The following is an 18291-nucleotide window of genomic DNA, read 5'->3' as shown; positions in this document are numbered from 1 at the left end:
CACCATGGAATACTATGCAGCCATAAAATGGATGAGTTCATGTCCTTTGTAGGGACATGGATGCAGCTGGAAACCATCATTCTCAGCAAACTATCACAAGAACAGAAAACCAAACACCATATGTTCTCCCTCATAGGTGGGAATTGAACAATGAGAACACTTGGACACAGGAAGGGGAATATCACACACCGGGGCCTGTTGTGGGGTGTGGGAAGTGGGGAGGGATAGCATTAGGAGATATACCTAATGTAAATGACGAGTTAATGGGTGCAGCACACCAACATGGCACATGTATACATATGTAACAAACCTGCACATTGTGCACATGTACCCTAGAACATAAAGTATAATAAAAAAAAAAAATTACATCTGTACTTAGACTTAAATTTTTCTTTAGTATTTCTTGCAATGTGGATCTGCTAGCAACAAATTATCTCAGTTTTTGTTCATCTGAAATATCTTTATTATGTCTTTAATTTTGAAAGATAACTTTGCTAGGTATAGAATTATTGATTCACACTTGTTTTTTTTTTTTTTTTCCTTTCTGCCCTTTGAATATGTTATCCTACTTCCTCTGGCCTTCATTGTTCTGATGATAAATAAGCTGTTAATCTTATTGGAGCTCTCTTGTACATGACAAGGTTTTTTTGTTTGCTTTTTGTTTTGTTTTATCTTGTGTTATTTTGAGACGGCATCTCACTCTGTCATTCAGGCAAGAGTGTTGGTGAGATCATAGCTCACTGCAGCCTTGAACTAGGCTCAAGCAGTTCTCCCACCTCAGCCTTCCAAATAGCTGGGACTGTAGGTGCATGTCACCACACCCAGCTAATTTTTTGTTTTTTTGTTTGTTTGCTTTTATTTTTGTGGAGATGAGATGTTGCTATGTTTCCACGGCTGATCTCAAACTCCTCTCCTCAAGTGATCCTCCCACCCCAGTTTCCCCAAATTCTGGGATTACGAGTGTGAGCCACTGTGCCCAGCCTCTCCTGCTGCTTTCACCTTTTTTTTTTTTTGTCTTTGGTTTTCAGCATTTTGTACTGTAAGATGTGTTAGCATGAATATCTTTGTGTTTCTCTTACTTGAAGTTTTTGAGCTTCTTGGATGTGTATATTAATGTTTTTCAGCAAATTTTAGAAATTTTCATCCATTATTTCATCAGCTAACTTTTCTGCCCCTTTCCCTTTTGTCCTTTCTTGAGATACTCCCACTAAATATATGCTGCTGTGCATACTGTTGTCTCACACTTCTCTGAGGCTCTGTTCATTTTTCTTCATTCTATTTTCTCTGTTCTTTGGATGGGTCTATCTTAAATTCTCTGATTCTTCTGCCAGCTCAAATATTGTTGAGCCACTCTAATAAATTTTTCATTTTCGTTATTATACTTTTTAACTGCATAATTTTAATTTTTGTTTTTATAGTTCTTATCTCTTTATTGATATTCTCTATTTTTTTTTGAGACATTCATTGTCTTCACACCTTCTACTACTTCTTTAAGTACTCTTTCAGTACTTTTAACATATTTATAATGGCTACTTTGAAGCTTTTGTCTGTTACATCTGACAAAACAGCCTTCACAGGCTGTTTCCATTGCCTCTTGCTTTGTTGTTGTTTTCTTCCTGTATATGGGTCACATATTCCTGTAATTGTTGAAAACAAGACATTTTAGGTAAAATACATTAACTCTATATACTGATTTTCTGTTCCCCCTCCAAGGCTTGTTTTTGCTGTTCTTTTTTATTTTGTTTTGTGACTTAGGTAGGCTAATTTAGTCAGGTCTCCTTCTCAAAAATGTGAAGTATTTTGTGTTGTTCCTCCGAGAGCACAGTCACTGTGAAATAAGAGGGTTTTGACAGGGTCTCTTTGACTGTCTTTTTCCTGATATCTCTACTAAGCTGTAGCTTCATTTGGTGGTACATCCTGCCTGTTAAGCTCCACTAAACACCAGTTGATTGCTCTATTGTTTCTGACAATTCTCTAAGCATTATAATAAGATTTCATAAAATTTGAGAAGGGATAATGTTTGAGGCCAGTCTTTGAGGTATTTCTCTGACCACAAGTAGGCTCACAAGTAGGCCCTGTTTTCTGTTTTTCTCTGTGGTGAGCCAGCTGGTCTATGCCTTAGCTTGTTTTTCTTTAACAAGTGGAGCTATCATTTTTTAGAATGCCCTTAGGCTCGAATCACTTCCTTTGGGAGAGAGCTTTGAAATCTCTCATTCTTTCGGGCTGCACCTTCTCTGGGGTAAACTCGCTGAAACACTGCTCTGGATATTGGGTGGTTCAGTCACCCTGGTCTTCTCCTCTTGTCTCACTAAGTATAGAACCTCTGCCCTACAAGTAACCTGGAGTGAGAGCAATCATGGCCCCAGTATTCTCCACTCCTGATCAGATGGAGGCTGTATTCCCATAGGCTTTTATATATAGGGTTCTATACCCCTTCAATATTAAGCAATTCATAACTGTCATTTTACTGTCTCCTTAAATCATATGCTATTCAGAAGATTTTATGTTTTGGTTTGTTTGCTTTAGGTTAGTCGGCAGGGCTCTCCTTTATTTTAAATGTCGACGTATTTTAAATAATATTAACTTTATAATTTCTGCTTTTTGAAATTTTTAAATTTCATTTGTAGACTTCCATATAACTATGTTTGGTAAAGCTAAGATATGGGCTGTGGAGGAGTTAATTTCAGTAAAATCGACTTCTAGAGAGAAGTCATTATGTGAGGGTAAAGTGGCCTCCCTGGAAAATAGTTTCTTAGAGTATACTATGGATGTAAACATTTTCAGTTTTTAGAGTCTCTGCCATTCTCAGATATAAATCAAAACTAACTCTGTCTATTTGTAGCCTCTGTTTGCTCCTCCCCATCTCTTACACCTTTTTTATAGTAGAGCATAGAATTGATTTTACACACACACACACACACACACACACACACACACATCTGTGGTCTGTTTCCCTCCCTGGAATAGGTCCATTGTTCCTATGAAAATTGAGGCTTATAAAATAAAGAAAAAATCCTTGCCTTTCACATAGATTATAAGACTTAAGTTATAAAACATGAAGTAATATATCAACCCAAGGCTAAGCATATATCAAACCAATGACTTTAGTTGAAAGATCTGCGGTTAGGAAAAAGTGGAAAACTCAGCCTTGCATTGCTCCACATATCTAAGAGCCAGGCTCACACCTCCTTCAACAGAAGAGTCTAGAGAGTGAGGGAATATATAAGCTACTAAAGCAATACCTGGAGGCCATGTTTGGGTGGTTGGACAAACAGTTTTCTTCAGAAACCAGCAATTCCTGGAAGTAAATCTCTTAGGCTAACCTACTGCCTTACTTTAAAATAATAATGATTATTATAATAATTGTGATTTAAGGGGCAATGCTGGAAATATCTATGCACAATGTAAAAAAGCATAGAGGTACAAATATTTTAAAATTGAAATCAAATTCACAAGGGTGTTCAGATGGCAATTTACTATGACATCCAGGCATGCATAAAAAGCCCTGAATAAAGTTGCATTAGAAGAAACATGAATCCAGGCAGCAAGGCTGGAAGTTCTTCCCCAGGTACCCCTTCCCAGGGTGCATTAGAGTAGAGTACAGAGTTCTCAAGAACTAAGAGAACAATTTATGGATGCGGATTGTTCAGTTCAGAGCCTGGGCCTTTCGGTACTGTATTCTAAGTATCTCCTCATTAGGTTGGACACTAGGAAACTGCATTCACACTACCTACTGTAGCTTACTGCAAAATGTACCAAAAGAGTGATAAGGGTTTCCTGGGAGAAAGTAAGCATCTGGTCATCCTACACTTATTTGCCCTGAAATTTTCCAATCCTTTGCTACAGTCCTCAAGATGCTGTTAGTATTTAGTAACTGATCATCTTTTATTATGGGTGGCTAAGAATAATAACTTGATAGCCTAAGAAGAGTTTTACATTTTTAACATAGGATTCCTAGAAGTATAGTATATTATCTCAAAGAAATGAATTTCTAAGGATAGGGTTTGGAGGAACCAAATCAGATTTGGGGGCACCAAAGCATTTCTCTGTTGGTCCCAAATCGGATTAGAAGTAAGTAGGCGATCACAAAACCCTCTTGCTCTGCTTGCTTCCTGCCGCTGAACTGGTCATTTATTGTCTCATAGCAACTACTAATTCAATAGGCCAATCTCCGGCAGGCATGTCACTAGAAGACGCAGTATTGCTGGTTCCAAGGCTGAGCAGCTCCATTTGCCAGACATAAACCATCTACAAAATAGAGCACTGAATTGCATTATTCATCCAACAGGAACAGAGAGAACTACTTAGTATGCAGATTAGGTCCATCCGCATTTTCATCTCCAGTGGGGTACAGCACCCAGAACTCTTCTCTCTTACTCTCTCCCACTCCCTAGGAGACATTTATTTATCCCTCAGTCTATAAATTAAATATTCACAAGATTAATGTATCATAACTGGTATATTACTGTTAATTTTATCTTATAATTACCAGGGAAAAGTAAACTATATACCTCTGTAATTTTGAGGTCAATATCAAGACAGTCACTGACCACCTCTCACACCAGTCTTCCTTGGCACCACTGTCAGTCAGTGCCATAAACTTAGATTGGCATGACTAGGGGTAACCAGGATGGGATGGTCACTCTGAAGGTGCATTCACCCCATGGAGTGAAACAAGCCGGAAAGCATCAAGGTCGTGAAGGACAGACTGAGGCAAACAGACCAGTTGGATAACTTTGGTTGAATTCATTTCTCATGAGCCATATATATATACACACACACACACACACACACACACAGACACACACATACATACACATATATGTACATGTGTATATATGTATCTATGTTTGTTTATATATAAATTAGATGTTTTTATATAAATTACATGCATTTACATGCATGTATATTTCTATATAATTTATATTTTATATGTGAATTATATATATATGTATTTCAAAAGTGAACAATAATTTGTTAGGCAGGTGAAAGGCAAGTTATAGAAGGGCAGAGCTTCTAAAAGGCAGGAGAATTGGTTCCAAGAGTTCTGGATAAATTTATATACCATAAGGCAGTATCGCATTTTTAGCACCTTTCTCAGGAGGAAAAGGAAAAGTAACATTTTGTAGCTCTATATCAAGGGAATTTAGGAAGGACTGAATTACAATAAATGAATTTACATGAGGAATCGTTTTTATCAAACATGAATGCTTAAGATGAAAGAATAAGACATTATGCACCCAAAGAGAACTAAGCTTCTTTAAAATAATTCTGCTAGAATGTGAATTTTAGGATCTGATAATTTATGAATGTCACCCAGCCCATGGCCTGTCACCTGTATCTTCTACTCCATGCCAATCTATTCGAAAGAAGGAACTGCTGATTCCCAAATGTGTCTGAATTTACATTGCATCTACTCTCTCATTCCAAGTCCAGCAACATGGGCAGAAAAAACTGTCACCCTGAAATACACTCCAAGGGCCTCTGTGAGTTCTCCAGGAGTAAGAGTGCTTCACAAGCTCTGCCACATGCACTCTCACTCTAACACAGAGCCTGAAATGGCATCCCTCTTTTAATTCTAACACTGTCTCCAGAAGATAATTGATAACACACAGAAATACCCTTTTTTTTAGCAGTATATATTAAACCAAAAGCCTCAACAAAAATGAATCATTGATTATTTCCTAAATAGCAACCTGAAAAAGAATATGATAAGGAAAAGGTCAGTTTTAACTGTGGAGAAGGATATTGGGGAAAGTCTCAAAAGAGGTTTCTCAAACTTGATTAATCATCACAGTCACCAGCAGGACTTGTTCAAAATACAGAGTCATGTACCTCACCTTGTGAAGTGCTGATTCATTAGCCCTGGAGTTGATACTAGAAATCTGTATTTTCACCTTCTGTCTTGGATGATTTCAGTGAGTCACGTGGTTTAGGAAATGCTGCAGGTCAGTCCTGAAAGGGTCTCAGTAATGGTGACCCCTCAGTAGCCATCAGCCAGCATGTGGGCAGTAGGCACCCTGGGAAGACCAGTTACTTCCCTCCTCTCCCTTATGCTTATAACCTTATAACAAAGGTTATAAACACAAAGTACTAATGGTGATCTAGGAATGGAAACATCACCCTCCTAAATGAAAGCTTGAAGTTCAGGGTGATGCATGAAGAACAGGTAAGCACTGTCTTTTCAATCCATTGGCCTTGCTGCCTAGGTAATGAGGTCCAAGAGAAGTTAGCTTTCCAGCAATCTCAGCAATTAAATCATCAAATAAGGGCTAAGTGAAGAGGTTACTGGAAGAGGAAGAAGCAGATATGTCACTCCAATACCACCTCAATACTGCAGGAAGAAATGTGGACATCTGGGAAATATGAAGATAACAAAATACAAATTTCTCTCTAAAATGACCATCAGGGTTTACCTCTAGTATAAGTCCTGTGGTCAAATCAGCCCAGAATTCTGATTCTTCCCATGGACATAACCAGCGGAAAAAAGTGGTGGGTCAGCATGGTGTTGTCCTTGATCAAATCCACGCTACATTAGGGATATAGACACCAAACACAAAACAAAAGTACAAGCAGCAAAAACAAAATGAAGTTGGAAGATACGTTAGGCATCTTTCACCCAGGGTTTGGAAAATGCCCACAGTCTGTATCCCAATTGGACTTCAGATTCTGTCCCTCACCCCTTTGGGTGAATCCCCATCTTGTGCATGTTGATTATGCAGCTCCAACAAAAGGATGACCTGAATTCCTGCTGCACACTGTCAAGCCGGCTCCTTCCTCTTCTGTGTATGACCGTGTTTTAACAGCAGTATTTTATGATTCAGTTCGATGCTTTGGAGGTGAAGATAAAACAAAAATAATGTAGCAGCAAATACCAAACCCTGAGGCACAAAAATGTAAGCTTTGAGTAGCCTGTAAAAAATGTAGGCATGTTAGCCTGGGGAGAAGGAGGATGTTGAGTAATGTTCACCCAGAATATAACCGGAGCAGGCTCTGATAAGGTTTAAATGTTTGGGAAGTTCTTTTGAAGAGACGAAAGCATCTCTCCTGTTGTTATTCTCTCAGTACTAACAATTGCCCAGTGACTGTTTTTTGGTGTTGTCTTTTTGTTTGTTTGTTTAGTTGGTTGAAATGTTCATCAGTGACTGTTTTTGGTTGGTTTTTTTGTTTGTTTGTTTTTTGTCTTATTTTGTTTTGTTTTGTTTTGTTTTGTTTTGTTTTGAGATGGAGTCTCGCTCTGTCACCCGGGCTGGAGTGCAATGGTGCCATCTCCGCTCACTGCAACCTCTGCCTCCCGGATTCAAGCAATTCTCCTGTCTCAGCCTCCAGAGTAGTTGGGATTACAGGCGTGGGCTACCACACCTGGCTAATCTTTGCATTTTTAGTAGAGATGGGGTTTCACCACGTTGGCCAAGCTGGTCTGGAACTCCTGACATCAGGTGATGCGCCCACCTCAGCCTCCCAAAGTGCTCGGATTACAGGCGTGAGCCACTGCGCCAGGCCTAGTGACTGTTTTTTAAGCAAGTTTCTCTGGTGATTGTTCAGAGATGGTAAATGGTTCTTCTATCAAAGCCAAACTGGGCACCAATCATGTTTAAAAAACAAAAAACTGAAAACACTAAGCTTCCTGACTTTTCCGGCACACGCAAACATTTATAAAAAGAGGCACGTTTTCAAATTCCAGATCTCTCTCTTCTTCTGTATTTTCCTCCGCCTTCACTCTGTGAAAGTTCCTGTCTGAATCTTCAGTGTGGCCATCAATAAACTTGGCATCCTGGGACACAGGCGAGCTGTGCCCTCTGTAAATTGATAAATCTACACTCTAGAGTACAGAGTATTTACTTGATGAAGCTTTCAATTAAAAACCAACAAGGAAGCCCTAGATGAAATCAAATATTAGAGAAATATGAAATCGGTCAGAAATAAGCAAATATTTACCATGCAAAATGGGCTGTGTGACAATTAAATGAAAACCTAAATGCTGGAAGGTGTTTCAGAGGCAAATGAAAAGAAAAGCACCTATAAAGTTTTTTAAAAGTTAAAAAAGGAAAGGGTGGGGATTGCACAATTTGCTTCTGCCTGGCTGTCTAATAATGAAATTTGTTTATGAGAATATTTTGATGGTTTAACCTTCTCAAGAGATGATAAAAATGGAATTTTCATTTGATCCAGGACTTATTTTTGGTGTTTTATATCTTTGGATTTTGAATATATTTGAGTTCAGGTTTGGTTCAAACTGTTTCCCTGGTGCTTAAAACAGAAAAAGAAAAAACAAACAAGCATTTATTTCTGTTGAAGAAAAAGTATATATTTTGAGCTCATTTATACATTCGATAAATTAATACAGTCAGTTTCAGGGTTACAGGTTTAATCCACAGTTTTGTTTAAGGTCAACTTCCAGAAAAAGTTAAACTCAGAAAATTGTGGCCATATATTGCACATGCTTTATGTCTTGGCCTAACATTTGCCTCGCATGATGGCTGCACCCCAATTTATAGCAGACAATAGGTCGTTTTTATTTTTATGCATAAAAGTTGCATGAATTTGTTACCATATTTTATTTACACCTCACAATTATGATACACAACACTGGAACTGATCTCTCTTATCCAAGAACTGTTTGTAACACACAAAGGTAGGAGTTGACAGTTTAACTTATTTCTTTTCAAAAATGCTCACTTCACTGCTTTCTCAGTTGTAGCCTCATAAGTGTAGTGTCATGTATCAGTAATTTTAGAAATATACCATATTTCTTTTTATGTTGACTACATTAAATCCCTATTTAGGGTCAGCAAAGCTTACACAAAGAGTATCACCATTACATTATAACAAAGATAAGATATATAGCCACATTTATCTGATTTTCTTTCTTTTGCTTTCCTCTTAAATTTTCAGGTATTGCCAGACAGAAGGCTTTTAGATAGTAAAGATAATATGACACAAAATTCTAAGGTCTAGAAAAATACTCATCTGAGCAGAATTTTCTCTGCGTGCCTATTATGACATATGTCAGGATGCTTTTCTTTCAGGATCCTGGGTAGCTTCTTCAGTCTAGGGCATTTATCTTGTTCACATGCTCCTAGTTTATCAACGAAAGGATTTACACAGCTCTGAAAGGCACAGTTAGTGCATCATTGCTTCACTGCACTCACATACAGCATTGAGATGGTAGCAGTAAAACAGGGAGAAGGAAGCAATCCTTCAGCAACTGTCCTTTATGGGGTAAAAACTACTCAAGGCCAAGACCACCCTAAATCACAGCACGTCATTGCACAAATTCAAAAGCACAGCAACAGTAGCAATGAGCACAAATGCCGAAATGCATTAGCGAATGCTGCATGCCAATTCTCCCAGGTTTCTGGGAAGGCATCTTTGCATACTGGTGTTTCTCTCCAATTTCACTGATGATTTCCTGACATTCTAGAAAACTGCATCCCTCTTAAATGGCTAAGTCTTTTTCCAAAGCAGTATATGCTATGCTTATTCAGCACTAAGACTGCATTTTAAGCAGGACATTTTGACGTGATGCATTTGATGAAGCTGCATTGGTGACTGAAGACATCCATGATAAAAAGTAAAACACTGTTTTTATTATTTTTAAAAAGTGTGCAACAGTTATCCCTGATCCCTACTTCACTCTTGAATCACACTCTCATTCTTGACACTCACCTCATCATTCAAACACACTCTGAAGTTTACTCCAGACGGATGCTGGTTTTGCGGGCTGACTGACAACTTTCAAAAGGTGAAATTCCATGGTTTGTGTTTTAGATTGCATCAAAATACCCCATGCTAAAATGACTGGATTAAAACCATCACAGCAACACATCAGAATAAATGTGCTCCTGGATGCAGTTGAGGTTCCAATCCTGCCTAATGCTGATCAGGCCTTAAATCACAGTAATACATCCAGTCCTATCAGAAAGTTTCTTCTCTTCTCCAGAATATCAAAACTTACTCATCATTGGTTACATCTGCTTGGGGTCCAGTGCTCCGATAATATAAGACTCTGATTAGAGCTGCTATATACATTGCTAGTAGAGAAAGGCAAAGAAGGGACCATTTCTAATAACCAACTTTGCACTTTGCAAACATTGTATCATTTACTACACACACAGAAAACATGTAAGGCATTACTGTAACTCATTTTGCAGATGAGAAAACTAAGCCCAGGATATTCATATTCATTCTTATACTCACTCATTTAATAAGGGACTGAGCCAGAATTAAACATGACTCTGTCTGTTTCCAGCATCTGTGTTCTTATACTACATCATGCTAGTTAATTCAATTTATTAATATTCCCAGAGAATATTTGCATTAGTCCAAAACCTTAAAGTCTTAAAGAACACAAATGGGCTATATAGGAAATGCAGGCTGGAAGAAAAAATACCTTTCCCCAGAGGGCCAAGATGTACTGCCCATAAGGCCTGCAGTTGGGGCAGAATCCAAATGATCCTCTCTTGGTCTCATTTAGAGTGTTCCTTGATATAGTTCCAACCCATGTCCCTCTGGTTCATTCAGGGATTTGAAGACAGTGAGACTGAGGCTGCTGGATGACTGTTAACAAATGTTCTCCCATCTTCCACAGTAATAAAACCCTGGGTTTTTTAGCTCAATCCATGACTGCCTAGAGAAAAAAATAAACAAAAAACACCTAAGTTCCCCAGTCTCCTTTGCAATTATATAAGACCAGATGCCTAAGTTCTGCCTGATGAAGCTGATGAACTCTAAGCACAATGATGTGTGGCACCTCCAGAGGCCATCCTTAAAAGTCAGTTGGCATGTACCTCTTGTCATAGCCCTTCCTCCTTTCTGTAGACTGCAATGCAAACCTGATAGCTGAAGCCAGTGCAGCCATCTTGGGTCACTGATTGGCATTAGAAACAGAAGGCACCAAAAGTAGATCAACATATTAGAAGAAGCCTGTATTGCTCACAACATCATTCTAGCCTTGGACTGCTTTTTTGCCTCCACATTTTCATGTCAGAGCGAAATAAGTTTCTAAGTTATTTAGTTTGAGTCTCTTTTACCAAGAGATAAAACTAATCCTAACTGATGAACACAGAGAGGGTTGATACCTAATATTTCCCAGCCTTGTGGGCTTTGTGAACAATGTTCTAACCCAAGAAAGAACAATTTTGTTCAATAAATGCTAGCTTTGAATAGGAGGATTTTTAGAAACATTAATGAAGAAGAAATAACTCTAAAAATAATGATGTTAAATTACCTCAATGTGACCTTTTTTCTATTCTTAATGCAGCCAGCATAATTGGAACACTGTTGTGCCATTTTCTATAACCAATACTTTAGCATAAATAGAACTTTCAAGTGTATATGATAATTATTCCATTATAATGATCCAAGGGAAGAGGCTCCTGAAAGTCATCCCTGGTGCCGAATCCCTACCTAAAAAAATATCATTACATGTTAAGAAAAGAGACCAGTCTTGATGTCAATAGCAGAAATGTACTATTTTCAGAACTGTGTATCTACCTTCTTTAATAAGAGAGGATAAAACATTAGTTTACTTCCTTACGAGGCAGCGAGAGATGAAACTTTCCATTAGCTCTAAACGTTTTATAACAGTTACTACAAATTATTAACTTTAGGTGGTTTTAGAAACAGATCTGGAGTCCTGACCCAAGAGTCAGCAGGTGCAATGGCCTGGTTGGACCAGATTTAGAGCTACCGAAGATGAAAAAACTATATCTAGTGTATGTCTCTGCAATTATGTTTGGAAACAAACCACAGCTCTGGTTCTTCATCTTCTGGGGGGTATTCACTTGCCTCAGCAAGATGTTGATTACAGTGAAGGAGGAACAGTCAGTATACGTTTGTGAAACATCACGAAAGCCTGTCTCTCTTTGATCATGGTCCAGATGGTTCAAAATCACCTAAAAGGCAGCACTTGATTGTCTATTCCATGCACCTTCTGTTGCAGACATGTGGAGAAGCAAAGTTGTGAGCTGCCCCAGGATTTCCCTGAAGCCAAGAGTCTGCCCAATTCTTCTCTGGGCAGCTCATGTAGCCCAATTTAGTGAAGACAGCTGTCAGGCACATTTGGCCACATGCCTAAATGGAAGCCCCCAGCATTCTGAACTAAAAAATGACATTTCTGGGATAGCGGGAGAGAGTCTGAAACAATAGGGGCCTCGGTAAGGGCTTGGAAAAGCAAATAAGTTTTTCTAGAGTTTTTCAAAGACCAGTGGCTGAGCCAACGTCAGAGACGATCTTATGAACAGAAGGTGCTTCAGTGCTTGCATTTTGAAAGACCAAGCTCCTGAAAGCAAAAGAGGAAAAAGGAAATGATTCCTCTAAAGGAATCATTTGAGATGTCTGGGAAACTGATGACCACTAATACAAACCCAGTGGCTCATGAATAGCCCCTGTATTCATGGTCCTCACACTTAAATAAACATGAGTGCTATGAACTTCAAGTCATCTCCCACTGTACTCATTACAGTTAGAATCACCTGCATCAAGGTGTTAGATGATGTCTGTGTTAATCAAGGTAGGTTGGTCTATGCTGAGGTAACAAATAAACCCTATACTTCAGTGGCTTAACATAACGGAAGTTCATTTCTCACTAAAGGCATAGCCTGAAAGGCACTGGGCTATTCTCCTCTAACTATAATTTACAGGCCAAGGTAGCTTCCATCTCATGGTTCTACCAACTTCTGGCTTCTTGGTCAAGTGGAGGATCAGCCAGTCACAGATGGTAGAGAAGAGAGAAAAAGGATACTGAACTGCTCTCAGCCTGGAAGTGACACCTATGTGGCCAGAACAACTCACATGGCCATCCTAATTGCAAGGAAGTTTGAGAACTATCAAGGACCACAAGTACTCAGTGAGCACTGGTTGTCTCCACTAGGGATGCGGAGTGAACTGAATGTGGGGGCTTAACCATCAGCTACACTGCAACATGATTTTTCAAAGGACTAAGAGAAAAAAAATTAAACTCATGAACAGCACAACAAAGGAGGAAGGAAGGAAGGAAGGAAAGAAGGGAGGGAGGGAGGGAGGGAGGGAGGACAGACGGACATGAATAGCACTGTTAGTGATTTCTGTGCTAAATCAGGAAGTCGGAAGCAAGGGCCAACAGAGAAGGTGCATATGTTTGAAACACAGACACTGCAGGAAAAGGTTAGTCAATTTCTGATAGGAAGCTTTAGAGGACTGTGTACTGAAAAGAACTCAGAATAAGGTGACAGTAAAAGAAAGAAACAGAAGATAGGAAACCAGTTACAGGGAGATAGAAACGTCAAAAGGAAGACCTTTAGAACTAGAGGCACAGAAGAGACAGAGAAAAGAGGAGCTCACCTCCTTGACTGAGGCAATAAGGGTTAAAAAACATATAAAGAACTCTGAAAATTGATCAAGAAGATATAATCACCAATTCATAAGCATTCTGGAAGATAGTGAAACAGGAGATATGGAGGAAATAATACAAAATATTGTCACAACTATTCTAAAATTAAACTAGAAAGAAAGTTAGAATTTTTTTTTTTCTTTTGAGACAGAGTTTCACTCTTGTTGCTCACGCTGGAGTGCAATGATGCAATCTCAGCTTATTACAACCTCCGCCTCCCAGGTTCAAGTGATTCTCCTTCCTCAGCTGCCCCAGTAGCTGCGATTACAGACGCCTGCACCATGCTCAGCTAATTTTTGTATTTTTAGTAGAGACGGGGTTTTGCCATGTCAGCCAGGCTGGTCTTGAACTCCTGACCTCAGGTGTTCCACCTGCCTCAGCCTCCCGAAGTGCTTGGATTATAGGCATGAGCCACTGCACTCGGCCAAAAAATATAATTTTTTAAAGACTTTCAGAACATCTGACGATGTCAGACAAGTAGTGTTTAAATTCTTGAATTAAAATAATGAATAATATATGTTTAGAAGTATGAAAAGGAAGGGTATGTGATATTAGGGACAATTTTTTAAATCTGAAAATTGTTCTAAATTTGTAAACAGTCTTTCTTGGTGGGTGGTGGGGAGGGAGGAATGTAAACCAATCCTCATATAGAACCAAATTTTAGAAATGGTTGCAAATTCCCAGGAGAAATCTTCATTTAAAACTTTGTTCTTAAGTAAAGAAAAAAGAAAAATATAAAGAAAAATTATATAAAGTAAGCAGGTTGAGTAGTTAATGTAATAAATAGAAAAATGTTTCTAAAAGAAATTAAGAATATGAAATTTAGTGTCTACAAATGCAAGATCTTTGGATCTAAAATTTAACCACAAAATAAAAAAATTCAACTGCATAGGTGCAAGGGAGATGTGACTTAGCAACTGGAAAAAGTAGACAGAAGGGTAAATGAAAACTTAGAGGTTTTAAGGAATAAAAGATGTGATTCTGCCCTACTCTGAGCTAGATCAGACCATACCTGGAATATCAGGTTTCAATCTAGGAGTGACACTTACAGTAGCTATAGATGAGCAGAATGGCCAAAATCGTGGTGGTCTTGAACTTTCGTCAAATGAGGATGTGATGAAAGGAGAAAGAAAGACTGAAATGGAGAAGATCTCTAAAGGAGAGAAAATGGCTATATTCAAGATCCAAGAGTGGTAGATTTAGGCTCTTCATAAGGATGCACTTTCAGTATTTGTGAATGTGCTGCCTCCTGGGGTGGTAGCAGCTCCGTCTCTGGGGCTGTTCAAGCAGATGCTAAAAGATATTTTCAGGATAATGGAGGGCGAATTGAACGCAGGGAAAGTTACTAAACTACATGGTTTTCAAAGTTCCTTCCAATTATGAGATTTTCTAACTCTATGATTGGGATTAAATTAATTTACTGAGTATATGTCTCTGCAGAATCTTCCTAATGGAATTGTCTTGGCAGAAGAGTTTATTGCACACATTTAAAAACAAGAAAAGGCTGGATGCAGTGGCTCATACCTATAATCCCAGCACTTTGGGAGGCCAAGGCAGGTGGATGACTTGAGGTCAGGAGTTTGAGACCAGCCTGGTCAACACAGTGAAACCCATTTCTACTAAAAATACAAAATTTCCCGGGCATGGTGTCTGGTGCCTGTAATCCCAGCTACTCAGGAGGCTGAGGCAGGAGAATCACTTGAACCCAGGAGGCAGAGGTTGCAGTGAGTGAGCCAAGATCGTGCCACTGCACTCTAGCCTAGATGACAGGGCAAGACTCTGCTCAAAAAACAACAACAACAAAACAAACGAATAAGAAAAAGAGGTAACCCTACAGGCCCTTCCCTGTGATTGGCAACTGTGTTTCTATTTCATTTCCCAGGATTCTGTTGTCAATAAGAATACCTCAGTGAAATCTTTCTTATGGCCTTGGGCCTAAATATCAGAAAATAACATAGCAGTGGCTTCATGTCTGCAGAGCCAAAGGGAAGCAATGAATAGATCCCACCTATGAGATTCAGTTTTCTTGTGGAAACATTCTGCTGAGTTTGGCATTGAATGATGGCATGAAGTTTACATTAAAGGAAACAATGACTTTAAGGTTGCATGGACCCCATAAAAGTATTTCCAAGAACAGAATCAATGAAACATTACAGGTAGTAGTCCATTTATAAAACACAAATCTGAACAGGTAAACTTACAGTACAATAAATTTGAAAATATTTAAAAGTTTTCATTATTCCCTTAAGAAAAACATTAACCACATGTTCCTATTTCATCCAGGTTAAGGTTTCTTTACATCAAATACAAGGAACCTCCAACTTACAGACCAAATTCTCTCTTGCATTTCATGTCATGTCCTAAGTAGAATTCTCCATCATGGCCACCTTTGGAATTTTAGTACAACTTGATTGCCATGGTTTCAAAAATTTACAAAAGGGGTTATAGCATTATGAAAATGATCTTCTCTGTAAAATCAAAGGAAATATTTACCATTTTTTCAAAGAAAAAATTTGAAATGCATTATATTTATGAAAAGATTTCAAGATTTTCTGTGAATGGCTTTAGATAAAAATGAATGATAGCTAGATCCCGCTATAGTTTAATATGCACATCTTATTTAGTTACATACCAATATACATATTGAACTTCAGAGAGATCAGGTTCCCCTCCTCAGTCTTCCTAGTTTTGACAACTAAGGGCATGGCTAAGAAAAAAAATATACATATAGCCCACCACTTTAAGTTTACACTATATCTACTCCTGGGGGTAGCAATGTCTTCCAAGGGCTGGCTGCGTTCAGTCCTGAGGTAGATAGGCACCTGTGCAGATGACTGTCCTGGGAGGTCCCAACTGAGGTTTGCTAGATGTGACTTTCCTCAGAAAGTGCCTGTGGAGCAATTTGAGAGTGTGTCTCCCAATCACATTGGCCCAGGGGCTAACAATGGCCCAGGGACTAGATTAATGGTATTTACAAGCCCAGAAGAGGACACTAACATCCCTGTACAAGGAGAAAGGTGGTGGAAATGGAGAATGGTTTTGATTTATGCATGAGCATGAAGTTCTCAAACAATCAGGACTGAGCCTCACAGAACTTATTTGGAGACTGCTTTGTTAACACAAAGGGTCTGAGAAATTAGGAAATCAGATCAAGGCCATAAGAAGTCTTGCTCCCAGGCAGAAATGTTGAACAGGGCACAGCTGGTTGCAGATGTTGAGAAAAAGAAAACTACTTCCTGTTTATATTCCCAGTGAGTTGAGACTCTTCACCAAACTTGTCCCATGTAATATATAGTGTCAGAAACTTTCCTAAATGAGTATAAGTTTTGTCTCTCCTGCTGTTTCTCAACCTAACTCTATATGCATTTAACTACATTTCTATAAACTAGCTAAAAATGACTCGTATTTGTCCAGTGCCTTCAGTTCCACATGCTTCTTTCAATTTTTTGTTTTTTTTAAACTCTCACAACAGTTATTTTGACAGTTAAAAGCACACAGCTAGAAAATGGTAGACCCGGGACTCAAAACCAACTGTCAAGTCTCTCACAAAACCAAAGTCGGGGTTTCCGTTTTCATCTCTAGCTGGTTTCCGCTCCCAGGCTGTCTGGTCTTGTGCCTTTGTGTGAGCAGATGCTTTTGAGGTTGGTCACTTGCCATGTAACCCCTCTCCGCCCTTTTCACTTTCACAGCTCCTCCGTTTCCACCTTGTATTTTTCTTCCTCATCATTGCTCCTTCTCCCACATCCACCCCACCCACTTCCCGCCTCGTTCATTCTCATCAGAAAGAAAACAGCCACTGAATTCAAATGCCATAATCAGTGGTGGCCCCTGCAGGAAACAAATCAAGCACCGGAGTGCTCAGCACTCAACAGCGGAAAGATTTTCCTTCTGGAGGGAATACTTCACAGCTGTTGAAGAATCAAGGCTTCTGGTAGGTTATTTCTCCCCCGCTTCAGTGAGAAGGAGAGGCTTGTCAAATCAAAGCTGGTATTTGTTCTTTAGTGTCTGATTTAGGAGATTAAACATCAGAGGGAAGCACTTGTAAAAGGATTATAGCATTATAGAAAAATAATTGGAATGTTTCATCTCTCTGCATATCATAGCTTGTTAAAGTTGCTCTAAGGAGTAGCCAGATTAATTAGAAAGAGGCAATATGTTTATTTATCTAGCTCAGCACTCTGATGGTCACAGATACTCCTGTTTATATTAGTAAATGTTAAGTCTAGAGATAAACCGAAAGAGTGGCTTGAAGGAATTAGCCTGACACTTTTAGTAGCTCGCCACCCCTTATCCTCCCCCCAAAAAAGGATCTATTCAGGATATGTAGAGAAGTTGGGTTATAATGTTGTTCCCATTATTCACAACGCTGTATGTGACATAACATGGGAAGTGAAGGGAAAGAACATTTGTTGAGTATCTGCTCGGAGCAGATACTGGAAGCTTTATAAGTGTTAGATCATTAATTCTCCTCACAACCTCATAAAATTATCTTCATTTTCAGAGAATGAGCTGATGTGTGAACGGACCCAGATCAGTCTGATCTTGGTCTATACTCTTTTTCAGTTCTACCTGGTACCACTTCTGGCCTAATCATCTTTATCAGTGACAAGGGCAGAGATTGTGCCACACACTCACCACGTTGTTTTTGAAAGAGAAACCCAGCAGACCCACATCAGGTGTCGACAAATAAAAACAACATTTTTGTCCTAGGCATTGAAATGTCAGCATATGTTTATTATTAGAGCACAGCTTAGCCTATCACAGCTGATACAGTGAAAAGCGTGTCATCTTTAGTTGACCAAAAAACAGAGAACTTCAGGAGGAAGAACAGTGACAGAGGAATAGGGACTTCCAGAACAAACCTATGAAGCAGCCTTATTGATCTTAGAGAAATAAGGCAGTAAAATGCATTGTTCACA

Source organism: Rhinopithecus roxellana, chromosome 17 (assembly GCF_007565055.1).
Source record: "Rhinopithecus roxellana isolate Shanxi Qingling chromosome 17, ASM756505v1, whole genome shotgun sequence".
NCBI classification, from domain to species: Eukaryota; Metazoa; Chordata; class Mammalia; order Primates; family Cercopithecidae; genus Rhinopithecus; species Rhinopithecus roxellana.
This window is presented reverse-complemented; position numbering follows the sequence as displayed.